Source organism: Harpia harpyja, chromosome 12 (genome assembly GCF_026419915.1).
Source record: "Harpia harpyja isolate bHarHar1 chromosome 12, bHarHar1 primary haplotype, whole genome shotgun sequence".
NCBI classification, from domain to species: domain Eukaryota; kingdom Metazoa; phylum Chordata; class Aves; order Accipitriformes; family Accipitridae; genus Harpia; species Harpia harpyja.
The window spans coordinates 21,326,238-21,344,871 of record NC_068951.1 but is presented as its reverse complement, the minus strand read 5'-3'; the positions used below and the strand labels follow the sequence as shown (position 1 = coordinate 21,344,871).

Below are 18,634 nucleotides of genomic sequence, written 5' to 3'. Positions count from 1 at the left end.
GCAGGAGCCTCTTCCAGAGCGGCCTTTTCCTGCCGGCCGGCCGGCGGCCCTTCCTGGCCGCCGCCCCCCCCCTCGGATCGCGCTCGCCGGGCGGCCCGGCCGCCCCCCGCCCACCCTTCCGCCGCCGAGGCGGCCGGGCGCTGCGTGGGGACCGCGGGCGGCGCTCCCGGGCGACGCGTCCCGCCCTTTCGTTTCTTCCCCTCGGCGGGGCCGAGCGCGTGCCGCGGCCGTCGGCGGCCGGGTCGCGCGCCCCGCCCCGCCTCGGCTAGCGAGCGCGCGGCCGGCCGCCAACGGTCTCCCGCGCGCCCACCCCGCGGGCGGGCGCGCGCTGACGTCACGGGCGGCTCCGAGGGGGCGGGGCGGAGCCGCTTCCCTCAGGCGTGGTGTAACCTCTGCCCTCCTCGGCCCTTCGGTCCGGCGGCGGAGGGGCAGCGCGGGCGGAGGGGAGCAGAGCGGCCGGCAGCCGCGGCGGGAGCAGAGCGGCGCCCGGCGGTGAGTGCTCCGGTGGTCGCGCGGGGACGCGTCCGCAGCGGGGGAGGGGTGGGGGGGAGGGGCGGGCTGGCGGGGCAGGCTCGGAGGCGATCGTGGCTGCCGGTGGAAACATGGTGCCACACGTGAGGCTTATGTAAAATGAGCGGCGTCCGGCGCCGCCAATGGGGGAGGCGCGCGCACCGCCCCCTCCTCTGTCCCCCGCTGGCGTCACGCGCCCGCGGCCAATAGCCGTGCGGGCGGGGCGGGCTCTCCGGACTCAGTCACGTTTCTGCCTGTATGAAGTCGGTGCCGGGCTGCGCCGGGCTGAGTGGACGCGGTGTGCGTGGTGAGTCGGGCTCCGCCGGGCGCTCTCCCCGCGACCGGCCGGGGCTGGGGGGGCCGTGGGCGCCCTGGCGGTGGCGGGCGGCAGCTGTGGGGGGTAGAGGGGCTCCCCCCCTCCTCCCCCCTCCTCTCCCCCTCTTCCCCCTCCTCCCCCTCCTCCCCCGCCCGCTGGGCCGAGGTTACGTAACCCCCGCGCGCCGGGGCTCTCCGGTTGCCGGGGAGACGGGACGGGGCCGCCGGTGGGGCGGGCGGCGCCGCGGGGGTCCGGCCCGCTGCTCCCGCCGGGGAGGGGGCGGCTGGGGTTCCTTTCAAACCGAGGAGGGGGCGGCTGTGACGCGACACCCTCCACGCCCGCCCCATCTCAGACCGTAGCGGAGGAAAGGGGCGCCGGCTTTGACTCCCTCCTCGGACCGGGCCGGGCCGCGGGGTGGGGGGCGCCGGGGGTGAGTGTGGCACGTCCCCCGCCCATTTCGGACCGGGAGGGGGCGTCCGGGGGTGGGGAGCACAGACCCTCCCGCCTCCCCCTCCCCCCAACTCAGGCTGGGGCGGGAGCTGGGGGCTCCGAGGGGCGGCTGTGCCACGCCGCCCCGCCGGTGTGGGGCCGGGCTGGGGCGCCGAGGGGTGGCGGTGGCCCCCGCCTCAGAGCGGGAGGGGGGCGGCAGTGCCCCCCGCCCGCGTCCGGCCCGGGGTGGTGCCGCCGCGGGGCCGCGGTCAGGCCGGTGTGGAGGAGGAGGAGGGCGGCGGGGCGGCTGTGACTTCCCCGCCCCGCGGCCTACGGGGGGCCCGGTGGCGGTGGGGCCGGTCCCTCGGCGCTGCCGCCGGGCTCCGCTCTGGCGTCCCTGGCGGTTGCGGGGCGCGGGCTGCGGCCGCATCTGTGCGAAAGGTCAGCGCCGGGGTCCGGAGGAAGCGAAAACTGGCGCGGGCAGCACCTTTGGGGAACACGTGGGTCCCGGTCCGGTGAGCGTGGACCGCGGCCCCGCACTCCGCTGTCCTCCTCTTGGGGGGACAGTGCTGTACGCAGCTGGCTGGGTGGCTTTTTTGACGTGAGGAATTGTGTGGCAGTAAGCAACAGAATCTCAGCGCGTTATTGAGATGCGTGAGCTACAGGTAGCGTAGGCAACAGGTGCTGTGGATTTCTTTTTTTTTGTGTTGGCTATAGTTGCAAGGACACTTTGTTCCTTGAGACAATGTGGTTGTGCTGCAGTTGACATTAGTTGCATGCTATTACATGCTTGATTACAAAACAGTTTATGTAAGTACAGTTTCATGCAAATAGATGAGCAGTATGGTAACAGTCAAGCTGATACTTTACAACTGACTTTTTGTAATAGGTTAGGATAGGGTACAGCATTTCTCTGTGTACCACAGGAGCTTAAAAAGCCCCCAGAGAGGTCAGTATGAAGTCTCTGGTACTTGGAAACTGAAGCGCTTCGAAACTGTATTCCAGTGAAACAATAACTTGGCTGAGACAGTGCATGTGAAGGATTTTGAAGAAACGTATTGGTTTATGTTTTTAGGCTGTGAGATGTCTTTTTCTTTTCCAGGTGTAAGACTCTGAGGCTTATGATCTTGTACATCTGAGATTGAGTAGCTACCACTTACATATTTACAAGTAAAGGGGAAAAGGTGGAAATCCTGTAATGATTCTAGCGGTAAGATTGTCTGGTCAAGTCAAAAGTAAAGTAAAAAACTGATTTAGTATAGTGAGAAACTGTTTCAAGTTGCTAGTATCGATTTAACCACAGAGTCTGTTTACAGATGACGGTTAATGTTGGTTAGTTAACATTTGTCAAAACTGCAGCTATCTTTTGGAGCTGGCTTTTGCTTATTGTCAAGGTAAAATCAAAATTAATCACAATGATGGCAGTGAGGAGTATCTCCTTGAATGCAAATGGTTAGTTTTGATAGTGTAGGGTTGTTGGTAAAACTTAAGGATGTCAGGCTGACAGCTAAGGCCTTGATGGTGTGGCCCCATTCCATAAACAGATCCTATTGTATATTAGATGGTTTGAGGGCGTTGAACCTGATGAAAATTTTCATACCTTCTAGCGTGCCTCAGTGTTTGCATGTGTCCTTGATCTTTTCAGCCTTGGGCACAGCGCTGTTTATGCACTTTACACAGCAGCTCTTGAATACAAAATCTGGGAGCAGGGCCTAGATTTTGATTCATGTTAGGGAGAGTGCCCACATTGTTGCGCTGTACCATCAGGTTCCTTCTTGCTCATGCTTGTGTGCGTTTGCATGCTCTTGTGATCTTTCTTTTTGTTCTTTCTTACTGAAACTTGCATTATTTCTCTAAAGTGAGGAAGTTTCACTGGAGAACTGGACTGTGTCCTCACTTCATCCAAGGCTTCCTGTTAGCCTTGCAACTAAGGCACTGTCCTGAGGTGTAGAGTCCTTGTTCTGGACTGTGGAGGTTGCTTACCTCACTAGTAAGACATAATGGAAAAGAGAGGGCCTTTGGCCTAGAGCAGAAGAAAAAAATAATATCCTTCAGTTTTGGTGGTTTCGGGTGTTTATTTCAAGGTAGAAGGGAGAATGCTTTAGTTGGGTAGTTGGTGTAAGCGTCCAACACTACAGTGAAAGAGTGTGGCCTGTCCTGTGCTGTGAAGAAGTGTAGTTCGGCATGATCTAGTCCAGAACTTAAAGGCATGGAAAGCAGGATTTTGGCTTTTGTGCACTTTCTTCAGATTCAGCAAGTTTTCTGATTTCATTAATGGTTTTAATCCAAAGATTACATGGTTTTGCTGGGCTTTTTGTTTATTTGTCAGTTGGTAGGACTTGTTGTAGGCTTCCTATATTTGTTTTAACACGAATGCTATCTGTGAAAATCTAAGTAATCTTCATTTTTACAGCTTACTCGTATTTCTTTTGGATTTCCACAGAGAGGCATCAAAGAGACAGCATATTGTGGCAGCTCCTTGCATAATACCTTACTTTTCCACTTTTTTTTTTCCCCAGTCGTAAGATTAAAATATGTAACAACTCCATTTATCAAATAAACTTACTTGAGCCTGTCCCAGGACAATACATTTTTATAGTAATAAATTTCCCCTGTGAAGAATCACATTTTTTTGAGTAAACTGAGATTTTGATGGAGTTTAGCCATAGTATGAGAACAGAGTGAAATGGGGAAACTGATGGGAAGAGTTCTGGATTTTTCTTCCACCTCAGACTTTATTATGACCAGGAAGTGTTTGGTTTAGATACAGACTGATAAACCCATTTTCTTTTTCCTGGGTTCTTGCCACACCCTTATTTCTCTAACATCTTTACAATATTAAAATGTGCTTTACAGCGGAAAAGCTTTTTTAACCCCTTAAAGTAGAAGCACATCAGCAAGGTACTGTGGGATGAGGCATATTTGGTGTGGTTTAAAAGCAAGTAGATTACCACTAGCCAGTAGAACGAGTATATTATCACTAGATCAACTGTAGTGTTTTATATAGGGTTGCTATGGTTGGCCTATGTTGAAAGGGAACATCATGTTCTTAGCAAGGTGTTGTGTAATACTTGGCATGAATGTCCTGTAGACACTCTGTTATACTCACAACGTTACCACATCCTAATTACTAGGTAATCAGGTGTTTGTGAAAAGGAATTTTTGTGTCCAGTTTTGGTTGCATGGCCTAGAATTCCTCTGATGATGGTGGATTACAGACATTTTTAACTGGGTTGTCTTGCTGCATTCATATTTTCCACATCCAGTTATATCCCGATTGTACAAGTTTTAAACTGCTTGAATATTTATTATGTTAACCTAGCTTGTCAAGCGCTGAACAGCAAATGGGTCAATTAATACCTGTATTATTCTTTGCGATATAGTTTTATTACTCTGAAGGGCTTTGACTTGCACTTCTGGGTACCAATGAGGTTGGATGCAGAAAACGGTGATCTTGAAAGTAATGCCGCTGATGTTTTGTGTACTGTGTAAAAGGTGTCTGTTCCCTCTCCTGCTTTAACTGCTGTGTTAAACTTAACCACTGCTGTAGTGGGGGCCAGGCTGTTAATGTTGCATGTGTTGTTGGTAGTAAAGTGAACCTTTTGATTGCTAGTTGTTGGTTAGTAAGGAACAACTCCACCTTCTGACATGTAGAGGGGTTTTGGGCGGTTGTTTCTTCTTAGCTACAGGCGAGATACTTCACAGAATGAAGTAAATTTAAAGGGCACGGGAAAAGATAAGGCAGCAGTCAAAAACACACTTCATGGGCTAATGGTTTTGCAATCTGTTGCTGGTATTTCTTGCAGCCCCAGGCCACTTTTGTGAAATACAGTATGGCAGAGAAGACCAAAATGAAGAAGGGTCAGATGGCTTGGTTATGCCTGCAAAGGCTGTGGAGGGGTTTTGAAGCTACTCCTTAGAGCATGTTCTGTTCATGCTGACAGTGAGCCAGCAACCATATGTAGTAGGAAGGTACCCGTACACATGGGAATCTACATGCCTGAGTGTACACGCAGTGATCTGGCACTCTAGTAAGTGGCTTAGTAGATCACCAGGTGTGCTTGTGCAGCCTGCTTGTACTCTGCCTGCTAGAAGTGCTGGAACATGGGCAGGCCAGGCTTCTGTGCTTCTCTCTTGTATTTCTAAGGTTATCCTTTAAGTGTGGATAGGGTCTTTATGTCCAAATGCCTGCACTGGACTTGTACCAATCCAGTACAGAATCCTCTTACTTGGTCCTCTCTCCCTCTTGAAGAGTTCCTGAGGGACAGCGGCAGTGTACCAAGTTTCATGCAAGTTGCACAGGCAGTGGTTCTGAAGAGCATGTGTTCCCTGCTTATCCACATATGCAAGTGAGGTTATGAGAACTTTTTGTGTGTGTGTGAAAGCTATTGTAAGGTCAAGAAAAGTTCTCGTACAGATGTTTTCAGCTGCTGCTGAACTGCTGCTGAAGTAGTGTGTGGTAGTCTTAGAGAAGCCTTCTGATTTCTCTGACTTTTTTTGGTAGTCTGATTTAGACAACTTTGCTTGTAGGACACAATAAGAAGTGAGACTAAATTTACCTTCCTTGAGATATATAATCATGGAGTATGGTTTTCCTTTTTTCTTCATTTTTCTCCCAATAGAAAGCAAAACTTTATTGAGGGTCCTGAAGGGGTAGAGGCTCAACATGCTGTTTACATGACAAGAGGACTGAAGTACACAGAGCATGTTTCTTGGGGCAAGAGTACAAGGTTATTCTGCAAATTGTGTGAGCAGGCTGCAGAAGTTCAGTGCAAGCAGTACCAATATTCATCCTGAAAAGATGTGATAGTGGGAAAGAGAGCTCATTTGTGCGTCAAAATGTCTGGGAAAGACTTCGGGGTTTTGCTTCCAGCTGTTTTTGAGCATACCGTGGTAATTCTTAATGCTTGGTTTTTCTTCCAGATTTCTTTGTATAGATGGTTTTTTAAAACTAGAACTGGCTTTTTAAAAGTAGAACCAAAGGTATACTGCCTTTCAAACACCCTGTTCTAAAACAGAGGTGCTTCGCTGTTAAATAACGCCTGTAATTTTTCATAATTGAAGCTTAGGGAGACAAGATGAAGTGGTGAGGATGTCCAGTACTTCTCTTCTTTTGTTGGCTTTGCTTCCTATCCTCCTTATTCCTTGCAGCTTTTGTATCTTAGTATGGGTTTTGTGCTTGACCTTATTCCATGTACTTACATGTTTCTGCTACTTAGTTTCTTTAATTGTGCAAAGATCTTCAGTATATAAAGCACTTCTTTGATTTCAATTACATCTCTACCATGAGTTCCTCTGACTTGAGCTCTTATTTCTCAGTACTTATATAGCCAACTCACAGGACAAGTACATCGTGTTGTTAGATTGCCACACTGTGGAGTATATTATTGATGTGGTGGGGGCTGTATTAGTAATAGTCAGAGAATTTATTTAGCACAGAGCCTTCCAGAATGGGACTTTCATTCTGACTGAAATCTTTAACTGGGTATGAACTGTAGCAATGTCTAAAGAGCAGCATTAGTCTGGAACTTTTGTAAATGTAATACCCCATGGTGAAATTCTGCCCTTTTTTTTTTTAAGGGAGGGGAGCAATAGGTGTGCAAATACACTGCTTAATGGAGATGCCAACAAATATTAAAGTTGAAATATGGTGGTGTAGATACTTCAGATCTAGTTTCACCTGTAATAAAGGTGAAATACACGACTGTGTGGTGGGGTATGATAATGTTTCCCTCCTTTCTGTGACCACATTTCCTCAAATGTATAATTTTTGTTATTTTGTTCAAAAAGGGACAAGAGTTGACATAGGGAAATATTAAAGAGTTCTGACTACTGATCTCCGGCTTAATAATTTCTCCAGTTCCACTCAGGGAGAGAACAGCGTTTTCTGTTTACAAAGAAAATCCGATGTCTTTTTAAATTCACACTTAATACAAAGAATTTTAGTTCACCTTTAAGAAGGTACCTATTGTAAGACTGGAAGGAAGGATGTCTATAAATTAGCATGGGGTAGGTAAAGGAGACTGTGTTTAGCATCTTCACAAGATGTCTTGTCACAGGCTGCAATAATCTTGTCTGGCACAGGCTGCAATAATCTTTGTCTGTCAGGGGTGTATGTCTATGCTCACTTTATTTTTTCCTTTATGGCAAATACCAACCTGTTGGCAATTAAACTTAGCTCTGGGCCATGGCTTATTATTCAAGGTGAAGGAATAAACGTGATAGAGAATTTCTGTTGGCTCTTGGGGATGATAAGTTCAGATCCACTGTGGAGACTTGAGCACAGGTGGTGGGCTTAACAGAACAAGGAATAATTACCTGAAAGGGTAAAATAAGCTTTGCTTTTGGTCTGGCAGAAAAGAGAACAATTCCTGCTAGATGATGGAGGAGTGGCTCTGACTGCTTTTTGGGGGGGGGGAAGGGGAGATTACTTCGGTACTTGGCTTCTTACAGTTACAGGAAAGCAAATGATGAATTGGGAGCTGGCCCAGGTTGGTTGGCACAGCATAGGTGAGATTGACCCTCCATGAGGTGAACTTGGTGAGTTCGACAATGTGTTGGTACTGTGCTATTCATAGTAAAACCGAGTTGACTTTGTCCTGTTACCTCAGGCTATCTTTTTGCTATTAGTTACTCCACGGGGAGATAAAGCAGCTTTAAAAAACATAAAACCAATCTAAAACTGGATGGAAATTAAATAATAGTGGTGCTGTGGGTGCTTCAGGAATAGAAGTGACTGATGACATAAGCTTACATCCATTTAGGAACCATCACTTGAGGACTGAGGGATATTTTTTTTTTTTTTTCCCTCCTGTTTGGCTCTCTGGGACATAGCTAAGGAAGCTTCTTTCTGTGATTTTTATTTTATTTTATTTTTTTTAACAGATATAAGTAAAAGAAGCATAAGTTTTAGCAAGCTGGGAACAGCTTTTGCTTTAAGAATGCATACTTGTATTTTGGAATATGAAACTAGTCTTTGTCATGATGTTAATACTTCTGCTTAGCTGAATTAGGTCTCTGATGAGTCTTTCATCCGCTAAGGCTAATTTGGAATTTCTATTTTGGTGGTGAAATGTTTTAAGATTGTAATCTGTGGAAGAAGAAACGTAACTTGAATTCAAATATGTGATCCCAAATTTTATACTAGATAATACTCATTGTTCAGCTTGGATGCTCTCAGATGAATGAATGGTTGATTTTGAAATACACTGTGTCGGTATCTGTATTATCTAAACAATGTTCTAACAATAAGTGAAGATCATGGAGATGGAGTTTTGGGGGGTTTCTTATGTTTATAAAGGGAACAGAATTCAGTGAAAACTTACTCTGTGCATTGCTCAAGGAACCAATTTAGAAGTTAGGTTATAATAACAGTAAATATTTTTATCAGTAAAATTTCTTGCATTTCCTCTCAGTTTGTATTTGTAGTCTTTATAACTGTTGTTCATCTGTGGAATACGTATTTTACATGGTTGGAATTGTATTGCATTACTAAGTGGACTTGATTTATGTTTCATAAATAATTTTTTATCTTGCTTATAAAACTTGGTGTGGTTTTTGTGTTTGGTTTTTTTTAATAGGAATATATTGATGACACTTTCAGATTTGGAAAGATCGTGATTAGTACATTCATTAAGGTGAGTGTCTTGTGTTTTCCCCAATAAAGTGTTTTATAATACCAGCTCTTTCTCAGTGAGTCTGGACTGATCTTTTGGTGTTGCTGCTTTGTATGCTTCCTTTGAGCTGTAATGCGAGAATGCTGAAAAATAAAAAGATATTCAGGGCATTAAATTTTTAAAGACCTGTGTGTGAATCATGAAGCACATGGAAATTATGTGGATTCTCTAAATCTTCAGGAAACTGAAATTTAGTGTAGTGGGCAGTATCAAGTGCTACATCTGCATTGTTTGCTGTGCAGAAGTTACTAATAACTTCCAGTCTTTTGATTGCTCTTGCAGGTGTTTTTAAGAAATTTTAATGAAAATTCTGGGGTCCAGAAAACAAAGTAGTTGCAACAATCAGGATGATAGCTCAGGAGGAGAAAGGAAAATGTTATGCTTCTAATCTTTGATTTAGAAAGCAAGTCATAGCTTCCAACAGTATTTTTTGGTCAGTTGTGCTCTACTTGCTAACGGGCTGATACTATTCTAAATCTCTGTTGGAGAAGTTGAACACATGGCATCAGAGGTACTGACTTAGGCATGTTTATGTTCAATGTGTGAGAAGCTGATGACAAAAAAAGCTTATTACAACTCAGGTGGGATGCATGGTGGATTAATAAAGCAGAATAGATGGTCAGAATTTTGCAAGTATTTTGAAAATGAAGAAAAGTTGATGGTTATTGGAGCAAAGAAAGGAAACAGCTGAGAGTTTAAAGGAGAATGGTGGAGGCATGTCATATGTGATGCAAAGAAAATTTATCCAAGTGGTTTTATTATATGTGATCTGATGATGGGACAATATTGGCCCAAGGCAGGAAAGGGAAGGATAGCAATTCTGGATAGTACTGTAATATTGCAATACAGATGAAATTGTAACTGAGATTTTTGAGGATTAATACTATAGGGTCTGATTAGTCTAAATGATTGAAAAAAAATATTACTGTTTTTCTATGGCTACAAAATGTGATCTGAATAGGTTCTTTAAAGCTGATAACATTCTCTTTTCAATGCTGCAGGTGACTTCAGTTCTCTACAGAAAGTGAACTTGGTTGGGATCCTGTAATACAGGTGTGTTCCCTAAAGCAGGTTGTTCATTCTTTTCTAATACATGAAGTCTTCTATGCTTAGGATAGATAAATCTAAGTATCAAAGGAAATGTCACAAGTTCTATGTTTTTTGTATACTGATCAAATTAGACTTCCTTCTGTGGAAAAGACCTTTTTGAGATGCCATACATGGATGAACTCTTTTAGTTCTTTGGGATTTGGGCATACTCAGTCACCTGTATGTTTCCTCTGATAAATAATAGAAAACCAGAAGATTAGATTTAACTACCTCTAATTCTACACAAACTGGTAAAATGCCTGGTGTGAATGACTTGTATTTAGTTTCAGATAAAAATCCTTTTGGTGTAGATTTGTCTTGGCTTTCAGTTAAATTGTAGAAAGGCTTATGAGAATTTTACATAGTTTACAAGGACTGTTTTTTCTTAATGTCTTCCTAAATTAATTAAGTAGATGAAGCAGATATGATACCCAATTAAAATGGTACATGCTGCTACTGTGAATATCTTCTTCAAACCAAGACTTTAAGCCTTTTTAACTTTTTTTTATCTATGAAAATGTCGTGATGGAGGTCATCAAGCTAGAGAAGTACTATGTCACTTCACAAATAGTCAGGCAAGACCTCGTGGCTAATTTCTTGTAGATTAGTGAAGGCAGAAACTTAATTAGTGAAGGTAGAAACTTAACTCCATTAAGGAAATACAGATTACAGGGAGATGAGTTAGTGTGAGGGAATTGGAAGAGCTGTCTTTAAGCCAGGATTTAACTAGTGCTGAAAGACATTCCACATTTTCAGTGTCCAAGCTAAAAATTGTGAAATCTGCAAGTAGCTCCAGATATGGCAATTTCTAATACTTCTCGTGGTCAGAGATAGAGAGCTTATAATTTAAATCCTGTTTTATCAATTTATGATAGAGGCAAAACACTTAAAGAACTGATGTACGCAGATTTGTATCATAATCTGAGACTTGTAGAACTCGTATCGGATTTGCGACATTATGCAGAATGGAATGTTGTGAATAAATTCTTCCTTAAGTCTGGCCAACACAAATATTACTTTTAACAGTTGGTAGACGTGCAGCATTTTAAATTAAGGCATGTTAACATGGGCTGTCTTCCAAAATGGTTAGCTTGGGATTTGAATGCTGTTCCAAATTTTTGTTCCAGACATTCCTTCTTCAAATGAAGCACTTAAAGTGATGTAATTGTTTGCCACACAAATGTTGATCTTCTGAACTTTTGATTTTTATTCTACTATTTTTTTGTGTTACATGGCAGTAACATGTACCAACAGACTTAATTTCTTAGTTTCCTAGATAGAAGAGCTTTCAGATTCCCTTTTTCCTGCTGAAACTCCCAGTGTTTTTCTTGGGAAACTGTTTTTATTAAGGAAGAATAATAGTGTTGATGGACTGTGTTAGTACAGACTTCTGAAAGTAAGGAAACATTTGGGGTTTTTTTTTGGTTTGGTTTTTTTTTTTTTTTTTTACACCCCATGGCCCCACCCCTCCCTGTGAGGGCAAGTGAGCACTGGAACAGGTTGCCCAGAGAGGCTGTGGAATCTCCATCCTTGGAGATACTGAAAAGTCATCTGGAGGTGGTCCTGGGCAGCCTGCTCTAGGTGACTGTCTGAACAGGGATTTGGACAAGGTGACCTCCAGAGGTCCCTATCAACCTCAACCATTCTGTGATTCTGTAAATTGAAGTTTCGTAACTGCCTAGTAAACTCTTTAATGCTCATACCAAGCCTACAGTGATGTAGATGAGTTTAGTTCAGGTGTAAAAATGGTATTCTGACCAAACTTCTTAAGCACTTGGAGCTCCTGTTGACTACATCAGGCATTTTGCTTTATTATCTACTGGAGAGGTTGGTCCTTCATTCTTAGTGGCTGTGTCAGCCCATGCGGACTATGTACGTACTATGCATGTACGTAGTATCATACCATACCGATAGTGCATTGGGTTATTTTATCTAGTGTAGAAGATTCTGTTATTTTAAAACTCTTTAAGACCTTGTTTTAGACCAAAAGTGTTTAAAATGCAAATTTGTATCTGATTCCTCTGCTGGATGACAATTTCACGTTTAACCAACATTTATATGCATAGGAATGGCAGAACTGTGAGCATCTCTCTGGTATCTGTTTGAAGAGGACACTGTTGGGGGGCCCAGGTATTTCTTTTATATTTTATAGTTATAGAGGTGTCCGGACTCTGTAATGGTCAAAGATTTCCGGTAGAAGAGGATGAGACAAGAATTAAATGCATGTGGGAGACTCTGGACCTAGGCACTTCATGCTTTTGATGCTAGCTGGGAGGGAGCTTGATAAACACTTTTACCAACTTTTCATAGAAAAAACAGGTAAGAAACATGAATAATTTTTATGATTCATGTTAGTAGAAAGATGCTTCCCCTCCTGCCCACCTAGAGTTTATGCAGAAAATACATTGTTCTGTGTTTGTTTTATCTTAGAACTGTGATTTCAGTCGTATATATGCTCACTTAGAACTATTTTTTGCATATGAACTGGGAGTTACCTTATTTGAAGCTAAAACATTTTTAGACTAAACCGATTCTTATTCTTAAATTCAGGTTTGAGTTTCTTCATTGAGGAGACAATCTGGTTAGAAGCATCCTTACCAGCCCTGGCCCGGTGCTTATGCTGACCTCTTCCTGTATAGGTGGTGCTATAAATTCAGGGTGGCACTTGGATGGCTCTGGACCAAGGCTATGTCTTGATCTGTTGTAAAGTGGCAGATGTAAGCAGTGGTTAATTAGGATCACCTTTATAAAGATAACAGTGATGTCTATTTAAGTAACAGTCCTGTGTTCAGGATTCTCTTGAACTGAAAGATGAATTCTTATCAGCAAATTGTGAAATGAATGCTGTGAAATTCAGATTTTATGGAAGCACTTGTGATATCCTAGATGCTGATAATTTTATCTACATAAGTAGAAAACTGACTTATACCTCTTTCCTTGTTAAGAAAAAGAGCAAAACTTGTTTATGACTTGGAATGAGATGAGGAATCTGTTAAAAAAGAAAGTTTGTTTATTTAAAAACTCTTGCAGGAAATTAAGAATCTTCTGTTATTTTTTTTCTTATAGTGAAGTCTGAGAATAGTGCCATCTTTTTTTTTTCCCCCTTAGAAAGTGTCATAGTGAAGGTATTCTGTTAATTGTTCTGTCTCTTGCTACAAAAAAGTGAAGCTCTCAGTGTTACTGCTGGTGAAGTTGTACAGTTAGACAAGTCACTTGGATTATTGTTTGTTTTTCAACGTTTTTTTCTTAATGTTTTGCTGCTACCAAGCGTTTAGTTATTGTCTAATTGCACAGGGAGAATGCATTCATTGTAGATGTTAATTTTCAATTTTATTTAAAATGGCATGATATGATTAAACCCCTGCTAGTTATTTGTCATACAAATGAGAGAACTTTTACCATTTTGCAAAGCAATCATACAGAAGACGTGGAAATTCTTCTCGTTGATAAGATCTTCAGTAAAATCGAATCCTGACCATTAGGAATGTCTCCTGTTGGTGCTAGTACAGTTAAGAGTCCCCAAATACTCACATGTCTAAAGTATAGTCATAAACTATGGTGTGCCTCTTGCTTCATTTGGGAATATTGGTAAGTTCATGTTAGTTGCAAATTTAGATTCAAATCTTCAGATGTTCTCCTCTTACTCAGTTCTTGAAATAAATAATTTTGACTCTGGATTTTTAGTTTTTCATTCTTTAAATGCCAGTACTAGATGTGATATTTTTTGTGTGAAAAGAAATCTGGAAAAATATGTTTTCTGAATGTAACCAGATCTCCACTGAAACAAGATTTTTGAATTTAAATGCCATAGTTTCAAAAGAAATTTGCCTCCTTGGTGCTCTACAGCCCTCCTTCTTAAGAGGGTTTTTCAAAAGCACAAACCCATTATTTCTTCAAGTGTTTGTCCATACACATTTTGGTGTGTTTTTCTGGGGACACTACAGGCTGTTTCCATTGTCTTACTGCAGGATAAGGGAGCTACTGTAGCTAATGAATAACCAGAAGACATTTTCTGCACATCTAACCTGGCATATTAATGCCTACATTTGTCCTTAGTGTTCAGTGGAATTGTGTTGCCTTTTTCATACACTGCATCAGGATCTTAAAGAGTTCTAGTCTTTGCCAGAGTGACTGTGGGAGGTTTGCTTTGTGTAGAAGAGTAGAATGTTTTGTAAGCCAGTTGCCTTAAAATCAACCTTAGCTGGTGCCAATTTAAGATTAAAAAGAAGTTTTTATTTACAGAGTCAAAATAGACAACCTCCCTGAAAAGTTTAGAAAGATGGAGCAGAAAATAAAGAAAAAAAACCTGGCTTATAGTACTTGTCTCAAGATTAAACCTAAAAGAGCTCTTCCTCTGTTTCCGCGTGACTGTCTGTACTTGCTTACTGAATTTGGTGTGAGCTGCAATTACCTTCCTCTAACTGTGGTAACAGGAGAGAACCTCAGACTGGGACAGCATGCTAGCTTTTATCTTTTCATTCTTGTTTGGGTATTGATTGGAAATTTATTCAAGCATATAAGTGGGATGAATATGTGCAATTTATTATGGCATTTTGACTGAGATTAGTTTCAACATTAATTAATCTCTCTGGGATGACTGACCGACTCTCTGTGCTCCTGAAGTATTTGCATGGTGCTTGCTATGCATGCAGATGTTCCACTTACATCTTCCTCTGTCTGAGAGTAAAGTCTAGCCAGATGCATCAGTTCTTATCTAAAATTACAGGCACAGAGCATGGTGTAGGGTAATTGCCATTCTCTTCTCTCTTTTTTTTTTTTTTTTTTTTTTTTTTACAGTTATTCCAATCTCTTCTTGGCAAATCTCTCCAAATTTACAGCATATATTGTCATTGCTACTTTGGGGGATCTTGGCTTTTTTCTTTAGTATACAAATTCTTGCTCTAGAAACACTCCTCTTCCTTCTTTCCTAGAAGCTCTTGGAAGTCTATCATAATGTTGTTCTTGTTCCTTCCTATTTATTTTTCCTGTATTCCTTACTCTGGTATATGCCTCTGGCACTGAGGCTTTTGAGATTTTGAAACAGAAGAAATTTTGTGCGAGACTGACTTTCAGTGACATTAATCTTCCAGTCCTGTCTAAGAACACTGTTCCACCTCAAGAAGTTGCGCCAATTCTTCTTGAAAGATACTTTTAGAAAGGTCAAATTTGTATCTTCTCTGTTACTGGGATACTCATTTTTGTTTCTGGCACCATTGTATTTGGGCTCCAAATTGTAGTCACTGTAATGTAGTTATGTAGGAACTGCATAGGTACTTACTGTGGGCAAAGCTGCAGAAGCTCTGGCATGTTGCTAGTTAGAGACAGAAGTAATGCAACTTAAGTGTTTCCTGACAAGTTTCTGCCAGGTATCAAGAGGAAGAAAATTCACATGTTATCTCCTATAGGCCAGTACCTATTCCTTTTCTGTTGGTGATTCTCTTAATTTGAACTCATTGCTTAAAATAAATATAATTCTAAAAACCCTCAAATCTTGACTGTCATTGAATTACTCAGTTCTTGTTCAAGGAGGGACAAGAAATTCCTCAAAAGTTATTGGGCAGCTTATATATATATATATACACACACATATATATTTTGAGAATGGTTCTCTCCCACCTAAGGAAGCACTATTGAAGTTTCCTACAAATACCTGGCAGAAGCTAGCCTAGGTGTCAGGGAAAGATGAGAGGAGATGAGACAATAGATGGTATTTGGAGGTGGAAAAAATTACTCATCAGTGGTTTAACGGCTCAGAATTTCAAACTGTAAGACTCTACCTGCCAGCAATGGCACAATATCATTGACTGTTAAACTTCCAAAGATTACAGAAAAGACTTTGGTGAAATATTTTTCCAAGGAAAGCTTGTTCCAAAAAAATATTTGTGGACAACTCTGAAGGCTGAAAATACTATGACATATGTAATACTCATTGGCTTCAGAATTCAGGAGAAGAGGTTTCTTACATTTAAAGACTGAAATACAAAATGTTTGCATTCATAGTAGGAAAGCTGTGGTACAATCACTGCTCTTCCCATAAATAGCACAAATTTCCTGATATATGTGTTACTGTAATATTGGGCTAATTAGAGAATGTAGGGCTACGCTGAGAGTCTGTCTTCTGGCAGGTCACGCTTATGAACCTAACAATAGTGATTTTTATATATATATATTTTTTTTTTTTTTAAGGGATTTAAGTATAGCAGCCCACAGTGTGTGGGGTATGTTGGTTTTTTTTTTGGCTGGGTGTTGGGGTTTTTTTTTTTGAGAGTGCTTTTTTCTTCTACCTCTAAAGAAATCATGTAACAGTTTACTAGCAGATAGTGTTGTTTTGGTTATGGCAGTATGTTTTTCTCTTGTATCTAAAGCTCTTTCTAAGTAGCATTTGGTCAGAAAAATGGGAGCAAACCCCTACCTTAGGCACAGAATATAGCATGAGGAATGTTCAATCTCGCCCTAAATTCCTATGTCAGACTTCCTTTTCAGGTGATGCTGTGGCTGTCTTTTTTCCAAAAGCTTCATTTTAATCACGATGGGGTTAACTTGTGTAATTTTGTTGTGCATAAGGCATTTATCTGAAGTGGACAAAATGCTGTAGGTGACCTCCAAGGTTACCTTTAACCTTCACGGGGAAGGTAAAAAGCCCATCCCATTGCTAGCTGAGTAGTTTGCTGGAGTACCTTTGCTCACTGAATCCTCTATAGAACTTTACAACCTCAGTGCCCTCTGAGAAATAATAGTACAGATGACGTGAGAAATGGCTTGAGAGTGGGTTCCATTACTTAACCAGACAGATGCTCTTACTTCTGCAATACTTGAAGTACTAGTAAGATCATTTCCTGGGTGAGAATGGATTAACATGTTTCTAAAAAGCTCCTTACCTCTAGAGTAACAGGTTTATCTCATGTGCTGTCCATATAGGTATTCCCAGTGCCACCTTCTATATTCACTCTCCTGAGGCCTTTGACGTTTTCAGTCACTCTCAGGCAAAATAAGTCATGGCTAGCCTTGCATTGCTAAGCATGGGCTGTGGTACTGCAGGTAGTATCATGGGTACCACTAAGGCTTATTAGGAGCATGTGTGGTGAGAGTGGACTATATACAGGGACAGAATGTCATTAAAATGTCTAGCTAAGTAATGCAAGTGAAAGTGTGAGCTCTGTCTACCAGAGAGATGAAATCAGAGGTGAACCATCTGATCTAGTTAATCATTGGCCACCAGAGTATGTGTCATTGTGAAATAATATTCTTTTATTGCATGTTCCAGTTATCTAATTTATAAGACAGAAGTGGCTTACTTAGTCCAGAAAAAACTGTTAGAGCTACTAAAGTGTAATTTACTGCCTGTATGCTACTGTTCTATACAACAGCATAACAGGATATCTATTTAGTCTGGATTAGAGCACCTGAAGTGAATACACACAGAAGTGAAATGTTGGTATATTTTACTCTAACCAAAGGGGTTTTTTTATTATTACCTATAATGATGTACTAGTGAATAATCTTGTAAAGAAAAAAAAAAGTTATTTATTTATCTATATTTGTATACCATTACTGATAGCTTAAATGAATGTCCTTAAACTACACTTCCTCTTTCAAATGAAAACAGATAACTTGCATATTGCTTTGGCCAAACGAGGAGAGGAGTAGTATTTTCTTCTGAAAAACTCAAAATAAATGTAAAATGTCTGGAAAAACAGGAATTAGGAGGGTAAGAAAATAGTTTCAATGTTTTTTGGGGGGGGGGGAAGGTGAGTTAAATCACTGTTTTAAATGAATATTAAGTTAATGTTTTCTGTTACAGGCTTTCTAAAATATATATATATATTTATTTGTGTTTAAAAGGAAGCTGCTGCAGTTAATATTAGCAAAACTTAGTTGCAGATTTATTTCTTTGACTCTGTTATTCCAGTCAGAGGTGTATTAGACAACAATTGTAATCTTGAATATTTTAAAGGAGCAAAGAGGAAGGAACAAAAATGGTTCCATTGTTTTAAAAACAACACTTTTTTTCCCTGGTGATGAATTACATTGTATAGAGAAGCTTAGTTCATGGTTTTGCAGTATTGTTGTCTCTGTGGATTGCTGAAATAGATGAGGAAGTCAGATTAAATATCTCTTTTATTCATAAAGTTGAACTGCTCTCTAGTACTTCTCCTTCAATGGCTCTTCAGTTCTTCTCTTAATCTGTTCTTAATTTGCTTCCATATACACTCTGATTTTAAGCCTGGTGCATTAGAATTTGATTTTAAAGCAGGGATTCTTTTTTTGTTTTAAGCTTACTATTCTAAAAAATGCAGATCCTCCCCCCCCCCCCCCCAGCTAGTGGTAATCAGTGGATAAAATGATTCTCAGGCTTATTTGTGTTTTAGAATTTTTGTTGTTGATAAATAGGCTGGTTTGTGTACTTAGTTTGCTTGTTCCTGCTGTGTGTTCAGTCAACCTACCTATGTGGCTCTTGTACAAAGAAAGAAATGAAGAATTGGTCAAAATGGCAGAACTGATCTTAAAAGAAAAAAACAAGACTAAGTATTTAAAAAAACCCCAACAAAACAACCTCCAAACAAGTAAGGAATCCTCTGATGTCTGAATGGAATCTTTTTGTTTATCAAGGTAA

The 18,634-nt window shown here is 41.5% G+C and overlaps 1 protein-coding gene across 10 annotated transcripts in view; it reads left to right on the top strand.

Moving 5' to 3' along the window:
• The first annotated feature begins 360 nt into the window (after positions 1-360).
• PER2 (period circadian regulator 2) overlaps positions 361-18,634 on the top strand; it is a 51,715-nt gene continuing 33,441 nt past the window's right edge. For 2 of the 10 annotated variants that reach the window (XM_052802975.1, XM_052802964.1), the window contains exons 1-4: positions 726-817; positions 8,836-8,892; positions 9,933-9,984; positions 12,087-12,339. The gene's annotated coding sequence lies outside the window, so the exon portion shown is untranslated. Of the gene's footprint in view, positions 493-725; positions 818-8,835; positions 8,893-9,932; positions 9,985-11,476; positions 12,340-17,626; positions 17,729-18,634 lie in introns of those variants that run through there. The other 8 variants (XM_052802973.1, XM_052802967.1, XM_052802968.1 and 5 more) reach the window with 8 other exon arrangements.